The following is a 21,446-nucleotide window of genomic DNA, read 5'->3' as shown; positions in this document are numbered from 1 at the left end:
ATGATATAGCTGCAAAACAGTGACTGAGAGTCATCAATGACAGTTATACGGACATAGAAGAAGTTTTAGCCCTTGATATTGAAATCCCTACTGTTTATTTTCATACTATACATTTTGCTCAGTTTAAATGAGCAAATCTATCGAAATATGATGCTTTCCTCTCGACACATTGCTACGGGCATTCGTAATATTTGTCACAATGCTAATCCCATCTATGATGAGGATGATTTTAGGGTAGTTCCAGTGACTGTGAGCTGACCAGATAGATTAAAAATAGCTTTCGATTCATTAAACCTGGGAAAAGCACTTTTATCTGGGATGTTTAGTCGAAAAAGAAACTGCCAGATCATGAAATTAAGGGTACATTTGAATTTGACAAACCCCTCTCCCTCTGAATACCTTGCCCGGGTGCCCAAACTGTCTCTTTGAGTGTCCCTGTTGAAAGTGAATATACTCTGATGTCAACATGGTAAATTAGTTAGATCAACATTTGGTCTTACCATACGCATTAATTGCATACTTTACAGCAATCAATCAATCAGGTTTATTAATATTTTCATCGTTTCAAAACATCACAAGACTGCGATACAATGAAAAGATAGGAAGGTGTCGAAACAACTTGGAGTAGCCATTAAGATCAGACACCTACCTTAGCCTAGGCGAAGTAAATAAGAGGCATGCACACTGAATGAAAAGTAATGCAGAGACTCCAAGACGCAAGCGACAAAATGGAGTGGCATGTGGCGGAGGGCGAGGTCGATGTTAGGTCGTGGTCCGGTAATCCTGAAGACTGGCTGGTTACACACTATTTACTGACACAAAACGAATTTGTTGCAGCGCTAGCATTCAAGTCCTAAATCGTTTTGAATTGCAAAACAAATACTCCAGAGTTGCCTTGTGAAAATGACTTTCTGCGACCTAGTAGTCAGTATTCAATTAAGCTCTCTCATCACGCCAAGACCTCTCATTTTAATAGTAAATGGGTCTCTTTAGACTCAATCACAGTAGAATCCGTCGATATTATAAGATCTTACTAAGCTAATAATCAATTTTGCGCCGTAAAATTGACCTGACAAACATGATGTTGAAAAAAAACCAGATTTCAAGCACAAAAACCCAGAAACCCAGGTGATGCTCGAAAAACCCAGATCTGGGTGGAAAAACCCAGGAGTGGCATCTCTGGACGATACGCCACTCTAACGATTTCAAAATAAGTGGTGTTCATCCGCTGACATGCCACCAATAATATTTACTGGCCACTGCGTTATAATGTTTGATTTCGGTCGTTTTTTTTTACAGAAACATTTATCATTACATCTAGTCCCTTTCTTTCCCATCTAATTGCGTATAAATTGATATTTATTCCATGTGATGTCACTACTTAACGTACTTACGTAACCAGACGCTGCTTGTGATGTCACAGTGGTGCGTTGGTTGTTTACTACGAATCTCAGAAAAATCAGTAACGCGTAACGGTAACCTAATGTAAGCTATTACAGGTCGCCTTGTTCGCCATTAACAACTGGTCAACTTAGCATGCGGCGCTGATATTTCTAGTTTCCCGAACAATATTATACATCCTAAACTGATATTCCAACTCATCAGTCCTATCCGTGACAACGAATGTAACCAGCGAGACCGGCCGATAGCCACAGCCTTATAATACAATATAGTGGCTATATCTACGATTGTCAGTTGTTTCTTTTACCCTACTATGTACTATACTGAAATTGGTACTGGGGCCAACAATTTCCGTGTGACAGACCCCAGTCTCGCGAACGAGGTTGAATCAGGTCAAATCACCACGAGAATGATATCAGTAACATTCAGTTCCACGTATACATTGGCTGCAGAGATTTTCAAGCTAATCAATTTTGCCAATAGCCTGGTAAACTTCAGAAACGAGTAACTGTCAGTAATTTTGCGAAGAAATTCTGGTAACTTGACTTTAGAGCTAAATTGAGGTAATATTACATATCAAAATGTAAAATTACAAGCTACGCACAGTTATTGGCAGCTACCGGTAATTCGTTGCAAAATTTACGGAGATTTCCCAGTAAATCTACCAGATTTTTTACAGTGTAGCCGGGGCTTGCCCCGGTAGCGCTCATAACAAACTTTCACTGTCTGTTCTCGCAAAGCCGCGCACAATAAAGAAACGGTGATTTACTCTCTCCTATTCATGAAATTACTGAGGAATTGGGGCAACCATGCCTGGTTGCCCCTAAGGTGTGATGTAACAATCCTATCTATATCTGAGCTCGGTTACCGTCATATGCGTTGTGTCGACCTTTGCTGGTATAGGTCGATTTTGACGATGTTTCGCACCATGATAATTCTTGAAACTTGGTTTGTTATGTCGTGACGGTCGTATTTAACACTGCTCAAAGTTTCAGGGTTGGTACTTAAAGTGTAGGGTAGTAATTTCGTTTCTAAAGTTGACTGTGTGCTGATCCGTCATGTATCGCAAACAGATTTTACTCAAAAGCGGGTATTGGTCTCCATTGATTTTGACGATGTTCCATACCGAGATCGGTCATAATATTGGGCATAGTTATTCTTCGTGTTAGTATCGAGCACCGTACCAACATTTAAGTTTATCACTGAAGTATGTTGGTGGTAATTTCGTTTCCTTAAGTCGAGTGAGAGCTGACTCGCCATTTATCACCAACAGGCTTAACGCAATAGCGGCGGTATTGGTCTCCATCGATTTTAACGATGCCCCATACCTATATCGGTCTTGAGCTTTTGGACGGTATATCTTGATTTCAGCATCGAACGCTGTGCCAAGTCCCGAGGTTGACACTCAAGGATTAGGGTAGTAATTTCATTATCGAGTTCGAGTATGGTAGGCCTAACGCTGACCACCGCATTGCGGATTTCACGCAAAAGCCGGTGTTGGTCTGTGCTAATTTTAACTGTGTTTCATACTGAGATAGGTGATGAGTAGGGCAATTTTTTTTTGACATGTCAAAAAAAGTCAAAATTAGGTCAAAATTGTAGCGTTAGGTCAAAATTTGTCAAAATTGTTTACAAAATCAAACATTTTTTGACCTCTACATTTCGTTTGTATCGTAGATTTTGCGCTGTCTGTGAACTTATCATTTGATAATTTACAGCTTGTAGCCTACTTTATAGGCCTACCGTTGTAAACGGCCCATCGTCTGCTCATTGTGAATCATAAACGGTCAGATGAAACAAATAGTGACATGGTTTTATGGTAAACGTACCGCAATATCCTAACTGAAGCAAGACTGCTTGGGCATTGCATGGTTCTTACATCCAGAAGCGCAAGCTGAAAAATTGTGATATACACAACATTGTCAGAATGAGGCAACAGGGTGCATCACCAGCAAGCAGTGTGCACACAACTTCAGTGTTGTCAGCTAACAACTGCTGCTGTTGAACGTTCTTTCTCCATTCTTGGCAAGCTACTTAGTAAGAACAGACACTTTCTACCCGACATAGCGCAGTGGTATAATCCGCGGCTGCAACACCAATGGGTGTGGGTTCGATTCCGACTGATGTCGACTTCATAATTCCGATAGCTAAGTGTTGGAGGTTTGCCTAGGCACCTCCTCGCCACCTCATCCACGTAAGCGGTGTCTTACAAAAAAGCCTAGAGGTGGGTCGTGCTATATGTTGGCAGTTACGGAAAATAATGAAGAATATCAGCCTGGTGTAAATGACCACAGTAGTCGATAAACACCATGAATACCACAAAACAAACACTTTCTGCCCAAGAATGTAGGAAAGTATCTTTCGTTGTACTACAAATTTTAATTATTCCACGATAATACGTAATGTAACTACTGCAATTCTCCATATGGCCAGATTTCGTTAAAATATTAGTTTTTTCATGTAAAAATTTGTCAGTTTTTGAGCCAGAAACGTTCTTTCAGGCCAATCTACTTTGTAAAGACAGACAGTTCCAACCAGAAATGAAGATAAGCAGTACAATTTCAACATTATGTGCGAAAACACCTAATTTGCATACGTGAGGTCAAAATTTGGTCAAATTTCAGTTTTTTTAGGTCAAAAAAAGTCAAAATTTAGATTTTTTAGGTCAAAATCTTCCGTTTTTTAGGTCAAAAAAAAAAATTGCCCTAGTGATGAGATGATGATCTCATGAAACAGTTTACTTAGATTCTTGGTTTGCATTCAAATATTTACTTTATTTTATATTAGGCTTACCGTGTTTTGGAAATCAAAAAAGAGGACACTTTTTCAGAAATTTGCAACATGCAAAACCGTAGTGAAATTCTCAAAAAGCGGTTAATTTTTCCCACTTTGTGATCGGTTGACTAAACAAAAAAAAAAAAAGGTCATCACTTCTGCTCAGAGCTCAAAATAACGTTTTTACTCCACATTGCCAGGTTGATGACTAAAAAAAAAAAAAAAAAAAAGTCTTCACTTCTGCTCAGAGCTGAAATCACCGTTTTTCACTCCGAAATACCCGCCGGACTTTCACTTCTGTGCTAATATGCGGCATATCACTCGCAATTTGCTCTAAATCTGCCTAAATTTTCAAAAAAGAGGACAAAATCTCAAAAAAGAGGACAAAAGGGCGTCCTCCGAGGACACTTTCAAAAAAGTCAAAAAAGAGGACAAATCCTCTTAAAAGAGGACGTATGGTAAGCCTATTTTATATTCTCCAATGTCAATTTCACCGTGAAATTGTGGCCTTCAAGCTATTTGCTGACAACCCCATGTTAAGCGCATTAGCTAGTTCGTTGTCGATGACGGCTAACAGCTGATCAATTGATCAGCCTATTCCTCAGTATATTTTACGCAAAATTCAGTGTTTTTACGCATGACTCGACCCTTATCAGCCTGGAAATTGTCCATTAATCTAATCGTACACGGGAGGAAAGTGCACTCCTACCTCTTCCCAACGTATTGCGATAAAAAATGAAAGGCTGACGTATAAGCGAGGATAAGGACGCCTTGTTATACACTTTTAGACTGCTGGTGCCATGGGACAGTGTCTCTATAATTCGTACGAAATTGGGTATCGTGATCTGAAGCATGTGGTCTACTGCAAACGGTGTCTCGATATTACCCGATGGTCGACATTGCTCGGCTCGAGTTAACTTGTTTAATGTTTATATTCCAATGCATATTTTCCGAAGTAGTAACCACTAGTGAACTTTTATAATCCCTATAGTTGGAAAATCGCTTTCTATCAACTTTGCTGCAGTAATTAAGCTCAATGCGTTAGATGTGCTCACGATTCTCAACGCTCTCATTCTGGGTATTCCAGATTTCAATGAACTCGTCATTGATCATTTTGCAACTATGAAATCACGCCGCGCACAATAGGCCTATTGACACAAACGTTAAAATATGCAGGTATGATCTACTGTACTTCATATTTTCTTTCGAATTATTTGAAATACATAAGTCTTGTTTACCATGCCTAATGTCTATACCCCATACAAACTGTGTGTGACCACCACGAAGTCATATTTTCACGTCGGAATACACTATTGTGACGTCATTTAGATTATTAAAATCGCGTGTACCCCTTGCCCCACCACCCGATATTATTACGAGGCGCCACTGTCGCAGCGAATACTCAAGTCCAACTCGCCGCCTAGTTGTATCAGTTCTTGTGAGGATTGATTGCGTTGTCCCACGAGGCATAAAAGGGATTTATACTTGACTATTAGACGTTACTTGGATATCAGTAGAATCGTTTAGGCAACAACAATTCACAGAAAAAATCTATGAAGGTATATCCCTGTTAGAGCTCCAGATTTATCCCGTTATGTAACGAGTAGGCCTATTCATCAACGTGTTTGTTGCTAGTACGATAGTCTGCAATAATTCTCTTCCGGATTTTCAAACGCAAACTTGAGCGTCGTAGATATAACTAGTATCCGTTGTTTTCGCATAAACAAACACAAATCGACAAGCACTATTCATAGAAACAAACAACAACCGTCAATAAAGAATAAAACCCAACATATGACGGGTATCGGGAACGCGAGTGTCCGTAAAATGATGTAGTCAGGGGTATTTTTTGTCACGCGGCATTTCAATACTTTTTGAATACCTGCTATGTAACAAATATCAGATATGAAAATATGTGTCGACTTGTATGGACACTAGCTTTTCACAGAAAGAACCAACTATGGCGAGGACGGCAAGAACGACACATAAGTCTACAGTACGTTATGTGAGAATGATCAATGAGGCGAGCGTCAGCGAGGCGGTGTATTTTGCAACATATTCATCTACGGCGCTTGATATTCGCTTTCGACGTCTTATAGATATAATATATATCAAATACTAAGGTATCAATGAACTTGCACAATCAATATCTATTCGCAGAAATGAACAGCAACGACCTAGCACGATTATAATGACATATTTTGTGGTTATAATCAGGACTGTGGAGTCGATAAATTTTACCACCGACTCGAACTCCGACTCCACACATTTTCAATGGACCGACTCCGGCTCCAACTTCCGAGTCTTTAAACGTATCGACTCCGACTTCGGCCCCGACTCCAACTCCTGAGTCTTTAAACCTACCGACTCCGACTCCGACTCCAACCCCGACTTCAACAGTATTACCAATTTACTTCGAAAATTGTAGGCCTATGCCACAGTGACGGTTAAATGACTATCATATAACCATTAAACATATGCAAACGTATGATTAACGACGGCATGCAAAATTGTTTCATTGTGGCGCAGCTCGAATCATTCACTATGCCTGAAAGATTGCTTTTATAAATATCCTTCCTTTCTTCATATTTTATCAGTTTTTATAACATGCTGGACTCTCTAATAACATAATATGAAGCATCTTACTTTTTTTTTTACACACTGTACTGATTACACGCACAGACACTCTCACTACTAACAGACATTGGTCATAAACGAAATTTAGGAAGTATAGTCAAATAGTATATGTATAGTCTACATGCACTTAGTCAAGTATTCAAGGACTAGGACTTGCAGTCTTTCTTAATCATTTTTTCGACCCAAGCAGCTAAGCTACACTACAAATATTTTTTAATTTTGTCAAGTTGGAAGGAGCGTTTGGTTATATTTACATCAATTTCAATATCAGACGATATATTTGCTCTGTCACACTATCATGGTATAATTCGAAAAATTGCATTAATTTGTGACTGCATCGCGAAGATGCATATTGCTTCTTTTTTCGCTATGCAATTGAATTTGCAAGTAATGTCCAATTCTATCTATGTCAGAGATTGCCAAACTTTTCGGCCAAAGGGCCACATGAGATTTACGAACCATTGCACGGGCAACTTGAATGTTTACAACCTTTTATTTTAGTCGTCCGATAGAAACGAACCGAATTAGGTAACATTGAAAACAAGACTTATATGACTACGCTTTGAAATTGATAACAATTATATCATGAAATCTCCGTGTGCAACTGTTCAGTGCGCAGTCATGCCCTGGTCGCACGAGGCACGAAAATTGTTCAAAGGTAATTATTGAATTCGATCAATAAATATATTACTTGTATATATTGGGGGTCGTCTCTGTATAGCGATGGGCTCATTTGGCAAAGACAGGATTATTTGACCTTTTAAACATAGCAATATCGACGGTTTCGGTGAACATGCCTCTATCATTCTGTGCAAATATTTCTTTGCCGAAGATCTCGCTTCGAGCGCACAAGCGATGTCGCATGTTGGACGACACGTTATCTCCTAATTCCGAATGCAGTTGGACTCAATTCTGTAAATTACACGTATTTATAAATTTCAGGTGGGGTTCCAATATTAAATGCAAGAAATGTGACAATAAATCATGCGAAGTGCAAAGAAAAATTTGAAGTCAAATAAATCTGCTACCGAATATCTACTTTATGGTCATATACGAAGATCTGCGATGAATGAGGCTGGCCTCTGGTTACGCCAATGCGTCGATACTGATGTTTTAATCATTATCAAATTTCGCGGTCAGGCTAATCAAATTTTGGTTGGTCCTGCAATTTACCTGATGTTATATCTAATTTCGAGAATTACCTCGCAGGCCACACAAAACCTTGTCGCGAGCCACATTTGGCCTGCGGGTCACGGTCGTCCCTGATCTGTATCGTTACTATTAACAGTTATTGATGGTACATAAAAATTCTTTGATAGTTAATATTAGTAATTTAAAGATACCTTTGAAAGCAATTGTTTTCATGATAAAGAAGTTGGAGTCGGAGTCGAAGTCAGAGTCATTTCACAAACTTCGACTCCAGTCAGTATTTTTCCATGACTCCGACTCCAGCTACTACAGTTTTCACGACTCTGACCCCGACTCCGACACCATCAAGCAAAAATTAGTCAAACTCCGACTCCGACTCCACAGCCCTGGATAAAACAGTACGCTTCCCTCGTATACAGGTGTGGGTAAAAATACCCACGCCAAAGGCAATTGGTTTTCATCTGTTTGTAGGAATTATTGAAACTTTTTTCTATTTTACATGCAACCTTTACTGCAACCATTATCAAGTATTGCGCAAAATGTGGAGGAATGATTTGAAAACATGCTAAGGAACTATTTTTAGTGTGATTCTATTCTTTTTGATTTGCACAACAACCTTACAAATCAATGGTATCTATGACGAAATGATTTGCCCGCTGGAAGTTCAAGAACACCAGCCAAGCACGACAGCACCTGAACCATATTAAAAGCTGGCCAACACCACAAAGACAAATAGGAACAGGTGGTGTCTGGTCTTTCGAGGTCAAGTTTTGTTGAGATAGCTTAGTTAAACCGTGTGTTTATAAAAGAGTCTTCGCTATTTTGTAAGTTAGAAGCGAAAACCTTGATATCTGCTGAGATGGTCATCTTAGGCAAGGAAGTCGAACCTGCGGCCCACCTGAAATTTTTGTGCGGGACGCTACTTATTGTCACTTCATTGTTACTTTAAATCTTAACCTGATTAAAATCTACTGGTCAGCTTTTAGTAATAGTGACTCTCCAGGTTCACCTTTTTATTTCTCGCGCGTGAGTGAAGAGAGAACGTTGCACAATACGGCTTCCAAACTCATTGAATGAGGATAGAGTGATACGGACATGGCACTTGATTTATTAGTGCAGCGTTGATTGTGCATAAATCAACTTTTTCTGCAACTTTCTTACGATTTTAGAGCAACAAAAAGTTGCGATATTTATGACTGCATGACGACGCATGCATGTTTTAAAATTTTTTGTTTGAAATTGATTTTTGTGTTAAATGCAACAATAATTAAACGTTACAATGAAAGTTGTCATTTCATGACACCAGGACATGAGTAGGTATATATCTTACTTGAAAGATGCGCAATTCCCCTGCCATAGGCGGCAGATGAGCATCCAACTAAAAGGCAATTAAATCACTCGAATGCCTCAATCCTTGCAACAATAGACTCATACTATAACTACGAGATCGCTACTCTGTCATGTGACAAATAATCCAACTGCAGTGCCTAATATAGCTAGACAACGAATGTATCGCATGACGATTATCTATGGCGCCTCTGTGAGCAAGCATGTTCTCAGCAACCATATATTTGTGGGAATTTATGGAGAATAAACAGGAATACTTTAGTTCCATTACTAATCTCACAAAAATTTATTGTGAATATCGGGTTGCCTCATTGATCTTTGAATTAGCATCCCAGCTTCGCACGAATATTATTACATAGCTAAGTGCAAAAAACAATGACCCCCTATAGATCTCGTGGTCGATGCCCTATCATGAAAGAAAATATGCGATCACACGGAATTTGAAGAGTGTTGTTGTGCGCGAATTCTCACGATATCGTTGTCGTGATTGTTTACAAACCAGAGCCGAATGTGTCATTTAATGTTGCCTAATATTTTGATTGCTGGGTTCCCATCCCCCAGGAAAAAATGCGCATGATTTATAAAAATGGACATTTCGTCGTCGGCCAATAACGCGCCACGACGCACCAAGACATATCAAGTTTTAGGCCATATAACATGCGACCCCGGGAATTGTGCCAGAACCATCAGCAGCGACAAAAACTTGGCAGAAAAGGACTGCCCTTATGCTGAACGAAAACCTCGATAGATATACACATATGTTTAATTGTCCATAGGCACCTAAATGGCTGGCGATGATTGTTTCTGTCCTGGCAATCTGAACCACACAAGGTAAATGACATCACGCAGAGAAAAATTATTTGCCAGTGACGAAATAACAATTTGAAATAGTGTACGTTTGGGCGATTTCAATATTAATATTATATTCTTTATTCAGAGTAAAACTGGTAAAAACACACATAATCTTGGGAGCAACCTCCCCACAAAGGAAAATGACGAGATTGGAGTAAATTTTTAAAATTTCAGTAATAGTCAAATTGCTATTCCTATGCAATGCATGAAGAAGTCAAATTACAGAATTGCGGTAGATGAAGAATGGGCAAGGATTACACAGCAGAGGTAGAGATGATTGAAAATTAGGAATCGAAATTGCAGAAATTATGCTGTGATTCACGCGCACAAGTGTAATTTTAGCCCAGTGGTGAATTAAAGACCTTCCGAATAATATGCGCAGTGCCCAATAACCTGATCTTTTGGATCATGTCGAATCGAACGTGACCCGAAATCTGTTGGATATGTCTCGTGAGTTTTTGCTTACGATCCCTGTAGCTCCAATGACTATCGGTACAATGTTTATTCTGCATCGCCACATTTTCTCACATTCCATTTTGAGTTCTGCGTATTTTGCTTGTTTTTCTGATTATTTTAGCAGAATGTTTTGATCAGCTGTGACGGCCAGTTCAATGAATAATTGAATAAGCATTCTCTTTTCATCTTTAGTTTAATAGAATGAGATATGGATACGCATCGTTTCTGAGATTTTCCAAATTAAGCTATGGACAAGCCGAATGCTCGCCTACCTGACAAAGTTAGACAGTACAGAAGAAAGGGTGAAGTCATGTGTTAATTTGCGAAATGGTTAATAACGCTAGCACAAATCTGTCCAGCCGCCGATGGAAAGAAGAACAATCGATCTTTTGAATTCAATAGCGAACAGTTTTCGTACATCAAAGGTGCCGCCTCACTGTAGTGAGAAAACGACTGCGATCCTTTATCTCCTTCACCATCATCGCCTGATTCAGCATTAAATATACACACTACACTGTAAAACTAAACATGGATTTTATCATGGAAATGACATGACTTCCTCTTTCTCATGTTAATTCCATGAAAACACCGACATGGTTTTAAAATCTCATGTTGACATGACAAAAACTTCCATGATGGGACATGATGGGAGCCATGTCTATGGTTATCAAGTAGGAGTATCACGTTGAGCTTTAGTGATATCATCATAATTATCATCATCATCGTCACTGAGAGAGAGGAAGAGAGAGAGAGAGAGGAGCGAGAGAGGGAGAGAGGAAGAGAGGAGGGAGAGAAGGAGAGAGGAGAGAGAGATAGAGAATAGAGCAGAAAGAATAGTGGGGGAGAGAAAGAAGGGAATGAGAGCATATAGAAAGGAGAGAGAGAAAGAGAGAGGGGAGGGGGAGGGGAGGGGAGGATAGAGATAGGGGAGAGAGAGTGGGGGAGAGATAGAGAATAGAGCAGAAAGAAGAGAGGGGGAGAAAGAAGGGAAAGGGAGCATAGAGAAAGGAGAGCGAGAGAGAGAGGGGGAGGGAGAGGGGAGGAGAGAGATAGGGGAGAGAGAGTGGGGAGAGAGATATCAGACTTATTCTCGTTTTCACCATTGAGATGCTTTGAAGATTGAGATGCGATAACCATGCTATCCCTGAATGCTGAACGTTGAGCCGGATAGCCACGGATACCAGATTTTTAGTCTTTGGTCTGACATGGCCGGGAATTGATCATATGGCCTACCGATCAAGAAGCAGGACGCTTTACCATTTCACTATATCGCTATTTCAGCTGAGTGACAAGTAAACATCGTTACATCCTCACAGGATATATTGCAATACACAAACATCGTGATTCGTACATAGCTACATCATCGAACGCAAACATAGCCGTTCGGTTACGGAGCCATAATGACTCCGGATTATCTGGTTACAAAACCAGTCATGCGTACAGTATAGCCGTAGCGTTCAATTCAAAAGCATTGCAAAAAAGAGGAAGTTTGATGGAGTTGGTCATTTCATTGGTTGTCTTTGTCAAAGTTGCAAAGTTTATGGCTTGTTGCTGTATTAAGCCGTGGATTGGATGGTAAGTATTGATGTATCTATTGTTCCTGTCTTCGTTGTAATATATCCGCCGAATCTGCTGCCGAGCGAGATAGTGTAATGGTTATGCGTCCAGCTTCTCGATCGGTAGGTCGTGGGTTCAATCCCCGGCCGGGTCAGACCAAAGACTCTCAAACTGGTATCCGCGGCTATCCAGCTAGGCGCTCAGCATCCATGGATAGCGTGGAGGAGAAAAATACGGTGGTGCAGACTAGATGACCTTGCTTAAAGGTCGTATCGCATCTCCATCGTCAAAGCATCTCGATGGTGCCGGCGAAAATAAATCTAATCTCTCTCTCTCTCTCTGCAATGCGTCACTGGGTATAGTCGAACCTGAGGCAACTTAGTCGTATTCAGTCAGATACCGGCATATAGCGGGAACTGCCAAACGGCTGCAAATAGTGATCAAAGTTTACTGCGTATCCATTTGTATGTAGTTGTAGATCATGCGGTAGTTGGTAATGCGTTAGTAGTCCTAGACGTTTCACAAGCTTCCTTGCTTTTATTTTGTACCGTACTGTACAATGTTAAAGTGAAGTATTTATCCAACTGAAGGAATATTCATCCTGAGGTGATTGAAAAAACTTCAGCTTAAAAAAATATGGGATATCATGCTATACTCGAGCCTTTGATTCAAGATTTGAAAACCCTAGAAACGGTAAGGAACTGATGTAAATTTGCATTTTACAGATATGCATACTGCAGTTGTTTGTAATGTTACTCCTGTGATATTTGTGACATTGAAAATGAGGCTGCTGGAGATCATGAACGAGTGATTACAGTGGATCACAGATCTGAGATAGCTGAAACTGTGAGAAATGTATTTCGGAGTAATATCGGGGACAGTATATTCAACTTCTATATTACGACGAGGCATTTGCCTCGTATGATCTCTCGACAATTCAAGATAAAGGAGTAATACGACTAATCTTGACAGACGATGAAAGTAAGTAATTATTACCACACATAAATTGGTAGGCTACTATATTAGGATTACACTCTTAACGCATACTCGAAGAGTTGTTTCGGGGTTCCGAACGACACTGATTCCAAATATGACCTTGGTGTTTTCAAATTGTCTCTGGTTTTGGTGATATCCCATGGGGTTATTTTGACGAACGTCACATTTTCACTGTATGGTCCAGATAAAAAAAACGGCTAAGAAATTAAATCTACTTGTTATACTGAACACTGTATTAAATCAAAATGCAGTAAAATAATTATATTTAGGGTAATTGGATTTACCGTAATTTTCCAAGTATAGTACGCCCCCATGTATAATACGCACCACTAAAATGGCATGTAAATTCTGGGAAAAAGCCTGTACCCATGTATAGTACGCACCCTGCATTTCAGTACATGAATAGTTCCGATTTCGTATACGATTTCATTCTGTTTTGCGATGTCACTCTTGAACAATCATTACACAGCGATCGCTAATCATTATACAATTAGCGGGATTGTCTTTAAACGATAGTAGATAGCAGCCAAAGCCTGCGAGGCGGGCGGCGCGATAGTTCAGGCTAGCGACACAGCATCTTGAGCACGAGAAGACCTTTTACAGATGCGATTGCTAATCATTATACAATTAACGGTATTGTCTCTAAACGATAGTAGATAGCAGCCAAAGCCTGCGACGCCGGCGGCGAGTTAGTTTAGGCCAACGAACCGACATCTTGCGCACGATGCCTATTATAAATGCGATTGCGCCTAGGCTAACGGTTATGTCATGCGCGACAGGTCTGTTGGAGATGCGACTGATTACGCAAGCGATTATATCTTGCGCACATGGCCTCCTGTGTATGTATAAATTGCGTATGCGATTGTTCGGGCCGGTCGTTGACGCGATGAATTGGCGAGAATTGCCACGCACGAGTGTCTATTAGTGACCTAATTTTGCTCGCGTACAAACGGCAAACCAACTCAGCAGGAGATCGCGTGCTTTTGCACACGACTCTCGTTAATTGGATACACGCGTCGCTTCCCACTAATTACTACGCGCGATGACTGAAAGTGATGCGCGATTGGAAACAAACATGAAGAATGAAGATAGGTGTGATTTCAAGTTTTTTATCGAGGGAGATTTTTTTCAAGCGTGTTGTTCCCATGTATAATACGCACCCCCCGATTTTAGGGCAAAAAATCGTGAAAATTTTGCGCATTATACATGGAAAATTACGGGTATCATAATTGGAGTAATTGGGTATCATAATTGGAGTTTTTTATAGATTATTTCTTGAGAGACCACATCATATTTAGAGTGGTGCCCCTTTAATTTCAATCTTGCAATCGATTTCTTACAAGCACGTTGCTATTTTTGCGCTGAAGAGATATTTCCATGGCTAAGCCAAGTATTATCGTGACTCTTCTATACTTGTGCAGAGAAAGCTGTTTGCGAAGTCAACACATCTACCCTTCCGAAGACGAACTTAGCGTCGACGAGCATCAAAAGGAAATAAGTCAGAGTGGAAATAGAGGGTGCCAGATGAAGAGATGCTGCAAGATGGAATGAGAAAAACTTTTAAATCAGGCCGCGACAGTGTCGTAAATGGAACATCAGCAAGAATACTGATGGAGAATGAAGATCAGTTTGGACCCATGCTCCCTTGGTAGGTACAATCTAACGCAGTGGTTTCAAACACAACATTGCCATGATCGAGTCAACCTGCGACTTTGCAACAAACTCACAAAGAGTTCGTTTTACAGAATGCTATGATAGTACAAAACAAACTACATATATATATTCCTGAAATAATTTACGATAGTTGTGACATATCCTCGACCACAAGCCCGACCTGTGCTTAAATTGAGACTACTGATAGTACTAAAGGCTCCTGCAGACAAACTTAATTAATTAGCTATGATGTAAATCTGTCACAATGTTCAGATTTTGGAAGAAGTGAAAATATGTTGCCTGAATCAAGCCTGTTTGGATGTTGACTTGACCTCAAAGATTTTGGAAAAGACTTGGAGCTCTGCACTCAGTCTCCTGCAACCGCAAGAAATTCCGATAGAAATTCAAAAAGTTATGGTAAGTAAGATACTTTCGCAAATTTAGTTAGTTGGCGGTCAATATCTGTCGAGTAGTTCTAGTCGCGGATTGTGAAAAATGATTAGTTCAAATTTTAGTTGCGGGTTTCGGGAAGTGAGTAATTCTTGTTCCAGCTTCGCAGTTGTGTAGGTGCTCAATAACTGAAAAACACATGTCATCGCGAGGGTGGGTTGAAATTGAATAGCCTACCTGAGTGATTCCACAGATCTAGTTAGTTCAGGGATGGGCAATTATTTTTCTCTGCAGGCCACTTCAGTAATAGAAAGTAAGTTGGCGTGCCGAGCCAACATGTTCAGCTATATTCTCCAGTGTATTGATTTTATTTCTAAATGGAAAGCAGCGAATTACAGTTTTAATAAATACGTCTCCGTGGATGTGTTGATATTAGATAGCCGAATGAGAAAAGTACGGTTAATTAACGAAATGAAAATTTATATTTATTTTCCCTCCTAATTCAAGATAATGTTAAACATGATACATTTTGAATTCTCTGTAATCCGGGTTTTTATATCAATACAAAAAAAGGTAGGCTATATCTTAACAGTGCGACTTGATGAAATTGACATATATATATATCGGTTTCGGCCGACATGTGGCGGTACTTTTGGTCAAGATTTCCTCGCCGTTGAGCTTTTTTGCAGCACACTTCGCAGAGTCACATGTTAGCCGAAACGTCATTGTCAACGTCTTGGTGTGTCCTGACGCGCTAACTGCCGACGCCGAAATGCTGATCTCTATAAATTAGCTGTTCTTGCGGGTAGAGTGGTACCCATATTATTATCAAAACATCTAGTCACTATATATCGCGCGAAGAAAATTTGAATTAAATTTCATAAATTATAGGATTTATGTCCATTTACGAAGTAATTTTTGGTGCTTCGAGCTCGGGCCCTCTCCATTTTGAGGGGTCTGGGATGCGGCAGTTGCGGCCCTGTGTTTAGTGCTCCATACCTTCTTTGCATTTCAGCTTTCGACATTCTTTTTATGATATGTCCATTCACCCTTTATGTATGATGAAGTCTCAGTCAAAACGCGCACTGACAATGGCAACAAAGAAGGTTTGAACCAAACTATACGGAAGGAGTAACTTATTGTGACTTATTGTTACGACTTTGCTACATTGACTTGATTTTAAATCTGGATTACGCATACAAGCTTGGGAGGGACGTACGCTATGTAATCACGATATATTGTTGAGCAGGTTTCAAAGTAAATCAATTTCCGTTCCAGCTCAGTTTATCCAGCTTATGGTTTTATTCAGCAATATTCAAAAGTAGGTTTTATGTTTTTAATTCCAAAAAATGGCCTCACATGCTTCTCAAAATAGCGGGGCTCACTTTGCCCATGGCTGAGTTCGATGTATTATAGTTCGTTAGTTGCGAATTTATAAAGGTCATTACTTGGTAGGATATTATAGAAATAGGGTATTTCAAGTTGCCGATTTTAAAAACTGTCTGGTTCCTAAGGCAATGTTAAAATTTGCATATTTTTTGCCACGCCCATATTTGCAGTTCACACTACACAAACAGTAACTGCATTCATTTAATTTTTGTAACTGCATTTATTTAATTTTTAAACCGTTTTTTTTTTCTCGAATGTTTCACTTGAGCTGATCTCTCACTTCTCATTCAGGTAATCAGAAATTGGACTGGGTGGTCGGCATCCCCACCATTTTCAATGAACGCTTCGACAGCTTCCTGATTGTGGATAAGGTGAGTTGTTGATAATCGCCAAAACTGGTTTGCTCAATAATACTACAAGACAATACTACAATAATAATAATAATCCTTAATTCAGATTCAAGTGCTCGAATCATTATGCCCCGCCCTACAAACAATGTGAGTTTGGTGTGCGCCATTGACTCGCGGAAAACCAGTCAAAAACCACTGATATTGTTGGTTGTGATTTAGTTCGTAAGCTCCTGATTTTAAAAGGTTGCTAGTACTAGTTCTAGTATCAAATTTTAAAAAGTTCTAGGTATAGTTGTAAGTTATAGGTATATTTGTGGATTTAAATAGCTGGTTCGTGGTACAGAACTTGAATATAGCTTTCAATACAACATCCATTGTAGCAGTATATTTATTGAACTCGAAGACTTTTCGGGTGCCTCTTTTCAAGAGTTATCGGCACACTGAAGGGATTTAAACTAGAGGTCGACCGATATTGATTTTTACAGGCCGATACCGATACCGATATTTCGACGCTCACAAGGCCGATAACCGATATCATAGGCCGATATTGATATGGAAGGAGCAGAGAACTATTTCGCCAAAAATATTATATATTAGGCAAGGTGGCACTTGTTCATGCCACAGAAAGGTGAACAACAAACGAGAAAACTGAAATCGAAAAGACTTATTGCTTAATTGTGAACATTCGTTGAAATTTGGGATAACCCGAAAATCAAAACATGATACAGAATTGCAGATCAGTTCAGAAAAGGTAGATTGTAGTTAGGTATAAATATCGGTCGCGATATCGGCCTAGATTGGCCGATACCGATATTCGAGAAAGTTCCAAATATCGGCGCCGATTATCGGCCAAGCCGATAATCGGTCGACCTCTAATTTAAACAGGTTTAAAAGCAAAACCAAAAAGGCAAAGTATGACGCAACAATCAAAATCACAGACCATGAAATTCGCATTGTATCAATGGCAACAATAACAAACTACGAAGTATACGGACATACGGTACTATAGTAGTAGCACAATTTGTAAATAAACAATTACACGCACGGAACAACACGCACTAATGAGAAATTTGTAGGTTATAGAGGAAATCTTTCTGTCTACATAAAATAGGTTTGCTCAACTGAATACTAGTAGACTCCAACACTTTTAAATGAAACACAGACCTATCACGCGCAATGACGGTGAACATATTCTCATCATAGTGCTATGCACAGGCAAGGTTTTCGCTCAGATGCTGACCGATTGACTATTGGCTATTGACTATTGGCTATCCGGACCACATATTAAAATGCTCCATCTCTAGGGTACTGAAAAAATCGGATACAGCTCCAAAATATGGCCCAGAAAAATGCCCGGCATTTTTACACCTACCTTGGCTAGATAACGTGTCTAGCCGATTTGAAAAGCTTATTAAATTGGCTGTTCACCGTTGCTATTACAGCGTTAACACGCATGTAGTGTACACGACGAAACCCTTGTTACCCAACTCTGGAAAAGATGTACTTCCGGCCTTTGATGCAAGTAATGTTGTTTACCAATACAAGTGCCACTGTTGATAGTAGGTATGTAGGACGTACATCTCAAAGATTGTTTGAGCGTATTAAGCAGCATATCCCAAAATTGATACGGTCAAAAACATGCGCAAATGATAGCACGGAGCTCGCACGTCAGTGCAAATTCGCTGCAAAAACAGACTGCTATGATGATTACCAAGCATATGCTTCGTCAATCGGTCAGCATCTGAGCGAAAACCTTGCCTGTGCACAGCACTATGATGACAATATGTTCACTGTCATTGCGCGGGGTAGGTCTGTGTTTCATTTAAAAGTGTTGGAGTCTACTATTATTCAGTTGAGCAAACCTATTTTATGTAGACAGAAAGATTTCCTCTATAGGCTAACCTACAAATTTCTCATTAGTGCGTGTTATTCCGTGCGTGTAATTGTTTATTTACAAATTGTGCTGCTACTGTAGTAACGTATGTCCGTATACTTCGTAGTTGGTTATTGTTGCCATTGATACTATAGCGTGCTCTGTCGTGGGCGCGCGTTCTTCTTGGTCCGCGGCTCGATAAGTCAAAGTATACAAGTCAGCATTGCTCTTTTAATAAAACAACTAAAACGTGACGATGCTCGTCTGACGAAGACTAGAGATCGACTGGCTCGGACGGTGACTAAAAGCGACTGCTTCGCATAGGTTCGTAGCATCAAGAAATACCCAACATAATCAGTGATCAGCGAGGCTAATTGCGGTAATAATGGAGCGGTACGCTACAAGGGCCCCCCTGGTTGGTAAAAAGCTTTAGGGTATAATGGACACTACACCAGTCAACGATTTAACTATATACGAAGGAACGGCGCTACCAGCATGACACGGCAATGATTACAGATTGCGATTCGAATAAGAGTTCAATTCTAAATGTTATAACGGCTAATGAAAGTGGGATGGGCGTGGTGGTGAAGCTACAAACGACACAATTATTCGTTTAGCGATAATGATGCACTTAACAATGTGAAAGGCTCAAGAAACGATTTATAGAACATACATGAGATGAAGAAAAGGAGCCTGCAGCGAAATAATACAAGTGATGGCGGAAAAGTGAATGAATAACACACTAAATATCCATTTTAAATACTGGTGACAACACAAAATCATTCAAGTGATGTGGAGTACGAATATTACGGCCGCTGGCCGACACAGTATTTGTTCGCGGAGTGTCAACTTGCGGTGGCGTCAATTCGTCGAGACGCTCGATGGGAAGTCTGCCAGGTATAAGCCTGTCGGTTGAGGCGTTATACGGACCCTTATTCGTTAGAATTGTGAAACATTTATGAGTGCGTTTTAAAACTTGATGCGGACCAGAATAAACCGGATCGAGTGATCTACGATGACCATCTATCCGCAAGAAAACGTGCGTGCAATTATTCAAATCGTTCGGGACATAGGATTTTTGATTCGAATGAAACCTAGTCGGCATCTCACCCACGGCTGAGAAAAAGCGTTTCAATTCACCAACGTAGTTGAAATCATTAGCGTTATTACCACTGGAAGAAGGATTGACTAATTGACCGGGTAATCGAAGGGAAGTGCCATACACAAGCTCTGCTGGTGAATAACCGAGATCTTCCTTGACAGAACATCGCAGCCCTAAAACAATTAAGCCTAAGTGATGATACCAATTATGAGGACTTTCTAATGCGCGGAGGGAGGCTTTCAAAGTTCTGTTATAGCGTTCGACAAGAGAATTTTGCTCCGGCTTATACGCCAAGGTTTTGATGTGGAAAATACCCAAGAATTGCATATACTGAGTCCATTCCAGCGAGGTAAACTGACTTCCTCGGTCGGTTATGACTTTACGGGGTGAGCCGAAATTCGACACCCAGCCAAAACTAAACGCATCAATAACAGTTTGGGCACGAATGTCCATCATTGGAACACATACAGGCCAGCGAGTATAGCGATCAACACACATCAAAATATACGAGTAACCGCAACTATTCGGGAGTGACAAAATGTCCACGTTAACCGTATGAAAGCGCTCGGAAGGGACGGGAAGATTATTAATTGCAGTTCGAGTATGCCTATGAATCTTCGATCGTTGACACTGCTGACAATGACGGACGAAATCGTTCACATGACGTTTCATACCAGGCCATACATAACGTTCAGCTATCAATTTAGTGGTCGCGCGTATACCGGGGTGCGAAATATCATGCACACTGTGCATTACAGTCTCTCGAAGCGCTGCAGGAACGTAGGGACGTTCTCTACCTGGTAACGATTTGTCGAAGATGATAGGATCGTTCAACTCTTCGAAATGTACTTCCGCGAGATGCAACGAATGGTCACCAGCGTTAGCGAGGAGTTCTTTGAGCTCATCATCGTCTTTCTGGGCTTCTAGTAATGCTTTGGCTGTGATGGGAACAGTGTTCGGAAAAATTGCGTTCACCTCGAGTCTGGAGAGAGTATCCGCAGCCGTGTTCAGAGTCCCTTTGATGTGTCTAACGTCGTCGGTGTATTCCGTGATGAATTCCAACTGTCTTGCTTGACGATCCAGAAGTCAGTCGGTTGGATTCCTTAACGATTTTACAAGCCCGTCATTATCGGTAATCAGTTGAAATTTCCTACCCTTTAGCTGGACATGAAAATGCTTTATTGCTGAATAAGCCGCTAAAAGCTCGCGATCAAATGCGGAGTACTTGCGCTGTGTCGTATTCAAGGTTTTCGAGTAGAATGCTAAGGGTAACCACGAATCATCACGTTTCTGTTGCAAAACAGCTCCAATTCCGACTTGACTAGCGTCAACCACGAGTGACAGTTCAGCATCGTGAATCGGGTGGGATAATATGACATTACCGGACAGTTCGGTCTTGATGCGTTCGAAAGCTGTGTTAGCACTATCTGTCCATTTTACAAGATCACGCTTATTCGATGCTGCATTGGCCACGTCATACAGTGGCTTCAAAATCTCGGCACACTTTTTGACAAAACGG

At 40.3% G+C, this 21,446-nt stretch overlaps 1 protein-coding gene and 1 long non-coding RNA gene across 2 annotated transcripts in view; both read left to right on the top strand.

Annotated features, from left to right (window-relative positions):
- LOC145438096 (uncharacterized) overlaps positions 1–21,446 on the top strand; it is a 367,020-nt gene that overhangs the window by 125,872 nt on the left and 219,702 nt on the right. The gene's annotated exons all lie outside the window — the stretch shown is intronic.
- Positions 12,866–16,460, top strand: LOC145436962 (uncharacterized). Its single transcript, XR_013914508.1, has 3 exons — positions 12,866–13,155; positions 14,592–14,818; positions 15,097–16,460. It is a non-coding gene; the product is annotated as an uncharacterized LOC145436962 (long non-coding RNA).

The sequence above is a fragment of the Botryllus schlosseri genome, chromosome 4 (genome assembly GCF_051294905.1).
Source record: "Botryllus schlosseri isolate E-star chromosome 4, Bs_hap1, whole genome shotgun sequence".
NCBI classification, from domain to species: domain Eukaryota; kingdom Metazoa; phylum Chordata; class Ascidiacea; order Stolidobranchia; family Styelidae; genus Botryllus; species Botryllus schlosseri.
The sequence above is the reverse complement of the archived record's forward strand: the minus strand, read 5'-3'. Positions and strand labels throughout refer to the sequence as shown.